Below are 10745 nucleotides of genomic sequence, written 5' to 3'. Positions count from 1 at the left end.
GCATGTTTCATCATGAATGCTTTGAAATTGTTTTTGCAAAGTCCTTAAATGATCAGAATTTTTCAGCCTTTCAAGGTTACTTGTGTTAATAGAGTTACTGTTCTTATATGGATTATTTTTCTGGTTCTGCTCATTTCTCTGCATCAGTTTGTACAAGTCTTCCCAGGTTGCTCTGAAATTTATCATTTCTTAGGGCCCAATGATGTTCTATTACATTCATATATCAAAACTTGTTCAGTTGTTCCCTAATTGATGGGCATCCCTTAAGTTTCCAGTTCTTCACCATTACAAAAAGTATTGCTATAAATATTTTGTACATGTGAGTTTCTTGATTTCTTTGGGGGTAAATTTCTTCTAGTGATGTCTTTGGATAAAGAGTATATACAGTTTAGTAATTTCAAGGGTCTATGTGCCTGGAATGCTCTTTGTCTTCACTTGTCTCCTACTTTCCCTGGCTTTCTTCAAGACTCAGCTCAAAGCCCACTTTCTATAGGAGGCTCTCTCTGGGCTCTCCCTTTTCCTTTCAGATGATCTTCATATAAATTGTGTATGTATGTGTGTGTGTGTGTATGTGTAGTGTATAAATATATATTGTATATATTATATTGTATATATGTGTATACTATATTATGTGTGTATATATAATATGTATATATATAGTGTATGTATATGTAAATATATATATATATATGTGTTTGTTCACATTTTATCTACCCTATTGGAACATACACTCTTTGACATTTAGAACTTTTTTGTCTTTCATTGTATGCTATAATAGTAAGTACTTAATAAATACTTGACTAGTTTTCTGAGTAGTGGGGAGTTTTAAGTGTCTACATTTACATTCAGCACATTTGGAATTAGTGGCTTTGAAGAAAGCTATGGGAATATCATGAGTAGGTAGTCAAAAATCAATAATGTTAAAGACAATGTCTAGAGCTACTGGGGGCATGGAGAAAGATACCGTGTCCACCATAGATCATAGGACAAAGATAAAAATAGTTTTCTTTTTTCTTTTTCTTTTTTTTTTTTTTTTTTGCTGAAGCAATTGGGATTAAGTGATTTGCCCAGGATCACACAGCTAGGAAATGTTAAGTGTCTGAGGCTGGATTTGAACTTAAGTCCTCCTGACTTCAGGGCTGGTGTTCTATCCACTATGCCGTCTAGTTGCCCCCGATAAAAATCATTTTCGAGGGAAATGTAAATTATGATAAATTACCTTGTAGGAAAAATATGTTCTGAATAAATAATTATAAGAGAAATTCAAATAAAAATTACTTCACACCTAGAAAATTCTCAAAGATCAAAAAAAATTGAAATAGTGCTATGTTGTACCATATAATATATAATAAGTAGTGCTATAGATAGTGCTGTGGATCAGACAGAACAAGTAAACTAACACCATGGGGAAGTTGACCATTCTGGAAAACAATTTGGGAAAATGTGAGAAAAATGACTAAGCTGTTTATACTTTGATCTAGAGGTTGTACTCCTACTAACATATATATCACAAGGAATTCAAAAGTCAAAAAGAAATCATCCATGTGTATCAAAATAGTCATAGCAACACTTTTTAGGGTAGTAAAAGTAAATACTTAAAGTATCACATATTAATAACAGACTACCCTAAGAAATGATTGTTGAGAGAAATCAGAGAAACTTGGAAAGACTACTATGAATTGATGCAGAGCAAAGTCAGGACCAAAATGAATTATTTAAACACAATAATAGAAATTAAAACAACACAAAAAGGACTACTGAGGACAGATATTACTATCTGATATTGATATCTTAAGATTATATCTATAGCTGAAGCAGACATAGGCAGCTATTATGTGGAGCTCCTTGAGGGCAGAGATGATGTTTTCACCTTTCTTTGTCTCCCCAGAACTCATAAAAACACCTGTCAGTCAATAAACATTTATTAAGCACCTACTATATTGCCAGGCACTTTGCTAAATACCATAGATACAAAGAAAGGCAAAAAATAATTCTGGCTCTCAAAGGGCCCAAAGTCTAATAGGAGAAAAAATGTGCCAATAACCATGTCCTAAAGGCATAATGCAATAAATTGGATATTATGACCAGGGGAGGCACTAAGCAATTAGGAGGAAATCAGGCTAATAATAATAATAATAGCAGCTAACATTTGTACAGCACTTTGGGATTTGTGGAACACTTCAGCTACATTTCAGTTTATCCTCACAAGATGTTAGTGAGCTGATTGTTATTATTCATCTTATTTTATAGAAGAGGAAACAGGCTTGGAAAGATTGAATAAATTGAGATCACCTGGGCAGTTGCCATAATGTTCAGAGTGCTTGTCCTGGAATCAAGAAACACTGAGCTCAAATGTGACCAGACACTAGCCGTGTGACACTGGGCAAGTCACCTTACCCTGTTTGCCTCAGTTTCCTTGCTATAAAACGAACTGGAAAAGGAAATGGCAAACCACTCCAGTATCTTTGCCAAGAAAACCCCAAACAGGGTCACAAAGAATCAAACATGACTGAAACGACTAGGATTACCCAATTAGAAAGTGTCTGGGGTAGGATTTGAATTCAAGTCTTCCTGATTCCAAATATAACTTTTGATCCACTAAGACACCTCTTAAATAAACTCTTCATTAATGCTTATGAACTAGTATGTATATATGGGGGCATGGAGAAAGATATCGTGTCCACTATAGATCATAGGACAAAGACAAAAATAGTTTTCTTTTCTTTTTTCTTTTCTTTTTTTTTTTTTTTTTTGCTGAGGCAATTGGGATTAAGTGATTTGCCTAGGATCACACAGCTAGGAAGTGTTAAGTGTCTGAGGCTGAATTTGAACTCAAGTCCTCCTGACTTCAGGGCTGGTGTTCGATCCACTGTGCCGTCTGTTGCCCCCGATAAAAATCATTTTCGAGGGAAATGTAAATTATCATCCTCTGGTCTGACTGATTTATTTACTGTAGTAAATAGAAAGACTAGCAAATCAACATAGGGAAGTGATTTTAATGTAAACAGAAATAAGAATAATATTTCTGTTAGAAGATAGTGGGGGTCACATTTCAACCTAAAAGCAAAAGCAAGCTAACAGATTGGGCTGGGGAAGGACAAGAGCATTCCAGATCAATGGCCAGCTCGGTTTATCAAAGGATCACTAGTAGGCTGAAGGCTGGCATGGGTGGCTTTTCTGAGGTCACCCCTTTGGAACATACATTCTCCTTGAGCTAATGAGAGAAGAAGAAAGGAAGTTCAAAAAACAACAAATGTCTTTTAGGAACTGAGACAATTAAAAGAAAGGAAATGAAGCTGACCTAATCCTTGACCTACAGAAGTGATTTAATCTCTGGTTTTATATTTTACTATCATTTATGAGAACTTGGAAAAGGAAATGGTGATTGCCAAGGGCTAGCATGGGTTCATAAAGAGCCGATCATACCAAACCAACCCCTACATGACATTTCATCCCCTGTCTCTGTACCTTTGCCAAAGTGCTTCCTGATACCGGCAATGTCCTCCCTCCTCTCCCCTTCAGAGAATTCATAGCTTCCTTCAAGCTCATATAGCTTACAAAACTCAAATGCTATCTCTCATATTCTGCTGGTCCTGATCCCTCCAGTTCTCTCACTCTTGAAACTATGTGGTCTACATATAGATTTAGGATTGACTTCCTTGTCTATGTGCTATATCTTCTCAATAGGATAGAAACTTCTTGATGACAGACACTTAATGGGTATTTGATATATCAACTTTCCTTTTTGAAAAATTAAATCAATCAACAAGTATTTCTTGTATTCATATCCCGGGCCATATATTGGGAATAGAAGCACAACAAATACAATCCCTACTCTTGAGAAAATTATGTTCTAATGGGAGGCTAGTACATGTACAAATATATAGGAATGAAGCTTTGACCTGTGATTTCATTTATGGTAAGAACTCCCTAGATAAGGAAATGTACTTATCTGATGTAGCTAGTTCTTGCTCGGTAGCTTATCTTCCAAGATAACTGAGAGTTTAAGTGATTTGATCAAGGTTACATATTTAGCATTCATCAGAGACAGGATGAATTCAGATCTTCCTGACTTTAAAACTAGCTCTCTATCCAATATAACTCCCTTCTTACATTTTTAGTATACATAGAATTGATATAATGAGACTAATATAAAATAGATGGGCATCGAGGTGATGTAGTACATAGCATATCAGATCAGAAGTCAAGAGGAAACAAGTTCAAATTTAGCCTCAGATACTTACTGTGATCCTGGGCAAATCACTTAAACTGATTTGCCTCAGTATCCTCATTTGTAAAATGAGCTGCAGAAGGATATAGCAAATCACTCCAGTATCTCTGCCAAGAAAACTTCAAACAGGATAATAAAGACTGAACAAGAAGAAATATGAAATAGGGAAGGAACTATTAGTGGAATCAAGAAAGGCTTAATATAGAAAGCTACAGTAAGAGTTAAAATCCTTCTTCTAATGAATATTAGCTCTGGAATGCATGAACAAATCATTTAAACTCTCTACAATTCCTTAAGAGATCATTTACAAAGGACCAATCTTCATCCATGTAGGGAGTTTCCGAACTGGGAATTCCTTAGATCAGTGGGATTCCAGATGAAGACCAAAAAAGGTCCACATGGGTTTTTGAAGGTTATGGTAGCTATCTACAAACTCTGGTAGGTCCTACCAGCTAAAAAGGCTTCTAGGGATAGAGTCAAATCAAATCAACAAGCTTTTATTATGTTTACAAGAATCAGAAGATCTCGTGATCAAGTTGCTGCTAGAATGGCTTCCATGAGTTTCAGCAATCATTTAACAAGTCACAAATGGTAATCCACATTGATGAAATCACAAATCTTTGAAATATGAAAGAAGGTCTAGATATGAGGGATAGTGCATAAGTGAGGTAAGTTTCAAAGTATATTCAAAATCCTTCATTTCAAAAACAGGAACCAAAATTCCATCACTGTCAAATTGCAGAACTTACCAAGGTTGAATCCTGTGTCTTAGTGTGGTGGGGAGTCGAGAACTAATGATCAGTCCTTTGAACTGAGGTTAGTGCTGGGACAAGAGCCTGCCTGTCTTCTTCTAGATCTGAGAGTGCTCCTACCAAAAATAAAATAATGGAAATCACTTAGAATATCTCCTAAGGGAGCCCATTTTACTTCTGGGAAGAACTGCCATGATCTGTTCCTTTATTTCCTTATACTCAGCTATATTTACCTCTGTGTGTCTTCCACCTAGACTTTCAGAGGACCCTTCCAGCTCTGAAATTCTAAGAAATGGGGAACTAAGACACTTTACTATTCTACAACCTATCCTCTGCTTGGTGTGTGCGCAAGTACTAGTCACGCACCCTTCTAACAAGGGATTCAGCTTGTCAGGATTCAAAACTAGGCAACATTCAGAAATATTCCTGAGGATAAGTGATCTATGTTTTATACTTAAGAAATGTCTATGAATAATTAAGTCAGCACCAACCTTGGAGTCAGAAGGACTAGAAAAGGCATAGAGCGATCACTTTACCCTGTTTGCCTCAGTTTCCTCATCTGTAAAATAAGCTGAAGAAGTAAATGGCAAGCCACTCCCAGTACCTTGGCCAAGAAAACCCCAAATAGGGTCATGAAGAGTCAGGCACAACTGAAAAATGACTAAATAGGCAAACACTGTGCTAAGTACTGTGCTAAGTGAAAGGTATCCAGAGAAGGGCAAAAGACAATCCTTGTTCTCAAGGAACTCAGTCCAATGCTGAGCTACCTCAGCTTCATAATTGGTTCTAGAAGGCACAACAGTGCTGAATGAATTTTTCCCATAAGTCATACATCTCCAATCTGTAACCTAACCATACCTCCCCACCTAATTCCCCAAAAGGGCAAGTAGGGCTTCCAGCTGTGAAGAAACAAGCCAGCCTAGTCCAACTGGACTCCTCCCTTCTTGACCTGACTCACTTTCTGAGTGACCTCTATACTTTCCCCCCACCCCACTGAGTCCAAGTTTTCTTGGGGAATGAGAGATGGGAGGGAGTGGGACCTGAATGTGGAGGTAGAAGCTATGGTTCTGCACCCTCTACCAAACAAGGGTTGGGGCTGCCAGGAGTCCTGGGTTCTCTGCTACTGCCACCACCCATTCTACCTGAGGTCCTGCCACGGCTGTTCCCAGCACTGCTGCTGCTTCTGTTCCTCTCTGAGCACACTGGTTATTCCTTACTCTTTGTAGTACTGGTGTTTAGGGAGCCAGGAGACTATATACATAATCCTGCAATAAATGTCTCAGTGATGGAAACAACCTCAGCATCATAGGCTCCAACCTAACAATCCTGTGCACAGCTGCTTTCTCTGGGGAGGAGCTACTTATCTTGGGCAATAGGTGCATCTGTGAGGGCTAGGCAGTGCACCTGACCAGCTGCATATCCCTACCACTTAATCAAGACCACAACCACGAGTAAGGAGTGCTGAGCAAGTGTCAGGTGCTGAAGCATTTTTCCCTAGAGTCATGTGTGAAATACCAAATTCAATGACTTTCAAAGCTGATGAGTGCTGAGGTACCACTGCATATACAAACAAGACAGAAAAGATAAATTTGAGATAATTTAAGAGGAAAGTAGTTTTTTAGTTGTTCTACAGTTGTTTTTCAGCTGTGTCTCACTATCTCTTTTCAAGGTTTCCTTGGGGTAAATAGTGAAGTGGTTTATATTTCCTTTTCCAGCTCATTTTACAGAGGAGTAAACTGAGGCAAACAGGGTGAAGTGACTTGCTCAGGATTATATAGCTAGTAAGTGTCTAAGGCTGAATTTGAACTCAGGTCTTTTTGACTTCAAGTCCAACACTTTAACCACTGTCATAGACATACATGTATGTGGGTATGTGTGTATACACACATTTACTTATATTTGTAAGTATTCACTTATATGTATATTCATCATGCACTTATATGTATATATAGGGATGTGTATGCATAGGCATATAATATAGCTATATGGTGTGGGTGTGTGTGTGTGAAGATGTGTGTTTTTTGTTTTTTTAAATTATGGCATCTATTTACATATACCCCCATCAGTGAGAAATTTGTGTTTGCCCAAGGATCGGATAATAGTTCATCTCTCTTGATTGTGGGAATTTCAAATAGGTCAGTGTGAATTCTGAAAATCCCATCCTGCTAGTTTCAGCTCATGCTGAAGCAACAATAATGTCATTTGTCTCTTTAAAAAGCCAAAGCGTCTTCTCAATTCTCTGCCAGTACACATTAATCACAATAGACATTCTTTTGGCTTATAACTGGCCATATTGCTCATTTTTGTCCACAGGGGCTGGGGGAAGGCAGGAAGTTCAAATGTCTGTGTCTCCTGTCTTGTTGTTGATTGGAGGATCAAAATGACAACACTATATTAGAGTTAAGTACAGTGTGTCCAACTACAGCTGATCAGATGAATATGAGCTGGGAATTCTCTATCACAGGTGGGTCCTAAATAGTCCCTATGAACATTTGGAGTGGTTTTTCTAACTGTGCATCTCGAGCTTCTTCTGAGCTCATTCAATTCTGTTTTACTCATAGAGCAAAGCACTTTCTCTGATGAGAACATACCATACTGGGCGGTCCTGTGCTAATGTCTCCCATGTCATATAATCAATTCTAAAGTTTTTTTGTTTTTTTTTTTTTATAAATTTTTGACAGTATATATGCATGAGTAATTTTTTATAACATTATCCCTTGTATTCATTTTTCCAAATTATCCCCTCCCTCCCTCTACTCCCTCCCCTAGATGACAGGCAATCCCATACATTTTACATGTGTTACAGTATAACCTAGATACAATATATGTGTGTAAATCCCATTTTCTTGTTGCACATTAAGTATTAGATTCTGAAGGTGTAAAGTAACCTGGGTAGATAGACAGTAGTGCTAATAATTTATATTCACTTCCCAGTGTTCCTTCTCTGGGTGTAGTTGCTTCTGTCCATCATTGATCAACTGGGAGTTGGATCTTCTTTATGTTGAAGATATCCACTTCCATCAATTCTAAAGTTTTTAAGAGAAACTTTGAGATGTTTTTTGTATCACTTGTTTTGATCACCTTGTGAGTGCTTGTCCTGTGTGAGTTCTCCATAAAACAGTGATTTTGGCAAGTGTACATTTGGCATTCGAACAATAGGGTCAGCCAATGGAATTGTACTCTCTGCAGTAGAGTTGCTTCCCTTTGCCTAAATAGGCAAAAAATAGGGCTAAGGGTTGGTGGAGAGCATCCTATCAGTTCCAATGACCATAATCTGCCAGTATTAATCCATGAAAGTCTCCGTATAAATAGGACTAGGAAGCTGCTGAATAAATAGAACAGTAAATGATGGTTAAAAACTCAAGAAAGACAGCAAGATTGTGAACCTGGGTGACTAAAATGTTCAATTAAAAGAAATAGGGAAGTTAGGAAGAGGGATAGGTTTGGGGAGGAAGATGATGAGTTCCATTTGGGACAGATGAAGTTTGAGCTGCCTATGGAATGTCCATTGAGCACTTTGGTAATATGGGAACTGGAGCTTGAGAGAGATGAAAAATGAACATACAGACTCAAGTCATTTTCCTATGGAGTAAAAAAACTCTAGAACCATCTAGTTCCAAACCCCTCATGTTACAGATGAAGAAATTGAGATCTGGGTAATTCTAGTCACTTGATCACATAGGTGATGTGTCAGCAGTGTGAGTTCTCAGTCTACAGGCTCTCTCTGAATGCTCCCTCTGCCTGACTGACCAAGTAAAGTAGAGTTCTGTTGGAGATACATTAATCCCTTCCCACCATCTTCTTTCTTAAATCTGCTTCCAAATGTGTCAATATGATCATTTGCCACATAATTCAGCTGTTTTCCATGGCCTTGGGGATATTAAAAGTAGCTCAAGGGAATTTCATAAGTCTTATATCAGGATCTGGGATAGTCAAGTGTCATAATGCATAGAAGAATCAAGCTTAGAGTCAGGGAGGCCTGAATTCAAATCTACCTCAGACACTTACTAGTTATTTGACCCTAGGCTCTCACTTACCTCTGTTTGCCTTAATATCCTCATCTGTTAAATGAACTGGAAAAGGAAATGGCAAATCATTCTGGTATCTTTACTAAGAAAACCCCTAGTGAGATCATGAAGAGTTGGATATAATTAAACAAGATGGCAGGAGTTGCTTGTACTCTTTCATTCTGTCCTTTTTTACTGCTTACATTGTGTCCTACTCAGCTCCAGAATTACACTACAACTTGGGTTCAAGGTAGAAGTTATATGGCAGCATCCAGTGCTTTCTCAATCAGCAGATCAAGAAGAAATCATAAATCAAACAGCAAAATATTTAATTAAAACAGAATAGAAAAAATTAGCAGGAAAATTCAAATGTAATCCAAGTCTTGCTGAAGTCAGGGACAGTTTTCTAAAACTGCCCAGAGCAAAGCAGATCTCATGAGTTGTGAGATACTGCATGGCTCTCAATGGAGAAAGGAGCTCTGGAGGAACTCTAAGGGTTTTCCCTCCCTGACTGATTATTTTGTAAAAGCAAAGTAAGCCATCTTTTGCTTCAATTCTTACCTATCTTTTATCTATTAAATAGGTGTTACCTCAGACAAACTGAGGCCTTTTAAAGAACTTAACTTAAACCTAACTTACGTCCAGAGCCATCTCCAATCATCCTGTGTAGAGGGCCAGAACTCTGGAGAAGTATACTTGAAACAAGGTGTTAATTCAATGGAATTGATGAGATAATGTTTCTCTAATTCACATATATACTTAGGACTTAGCGTGGTGATGTGATGGTTCTCTATTTTACACATACACAATATGTTGTAATGATGGAATTGTAATAGGGTATATATAAGGGCTAAGAAGGACTGGAAGAGGGACATTCTATTTTTGACCATCCTCCTGGTGGCTGTCCTGCCTCCTACACTAAGATCAAGGCTGGTCCCGAGGTCCTCCAGAAAGCTAGCCTGAACATGACAATCCTGATCTGTCTGGATGGATCTGGATAGACGGCTCCAGAGGAGACAGTGAAACTAGTGCCTTTGCACAGCCCTGCCTTGCTTAAATCTAATTCACTTGCCTATCATAGCAATATCATTGGTCTTTTTTGAGAAGAAAGGATGAATAACAAGACTTTGAGAGAGGTGGTTGAGAAAAATAAGTACAGATTTTTAAATTAAAACAGATCTTCCTGGAGCCACAGTGTGTAAGGGATCTGCCCTCCAACATTTTTCTTGACCTCTAATGCTTACAAACTGAGAGACTGCTGAGAACAAATTCTCCCTTGGTGAGATTGTTTATTCTTTGGAGATGAATTTTATCTCACTGCCAAAAAGTCCATTTACTCATCTAATCAATATGCAGTTATCCCTTCCATATTGTGGGGGTTGGGGGTATGGTGCAGCAACCAACCCCATGATCTGGAAATCCACATAAAATTTTTTCACACTCTCTTTGTACCAAAGAAGAAGTTTGAATTTTTTCATTTTCTTTTATGGGGTGTTCACAATACCTTATTATAAAATTTAGGTTGATGTTATACAATACTCTACATATATTTTTTGCATTTCTGAGTTTCTAATTTTTTTCTGTGTCATCTGCTGGCCTTCTCCTGTTGTCTGCAGCTTCCACAAAATTCCCTTAAATTTCTGATTTAATTTCTTATGCCAACCCTCGATATATCAAAACCACAAAAAAGTTGTGATGTGGAAGGGATTATTGTCATGCCCCAGATTTCTATTAACTACTTATTTCTAGGAATCA

The sequence above is a fragment of the Sminthopsis crassicaudata genome, chromosome 3, assembly GCF_048593235.1.
Source record: "Sminthopsis crassicaudata isolate SCR6 chromosome 3, ASM4859323v1, whole genome shotgun sequence".
NCBI classification, from domain to species: Eukaryota; Metazoa; Chordata; class Mammalia; order Dasyuromorphia; family Dasyuridae; genus Sminthopsis; species Sminthopsis crassicaudata.
The sequence above is the reverse complement of the archived record's forward strand: the minus strand, read 5'-3'. Positions refer to the sequence as shown.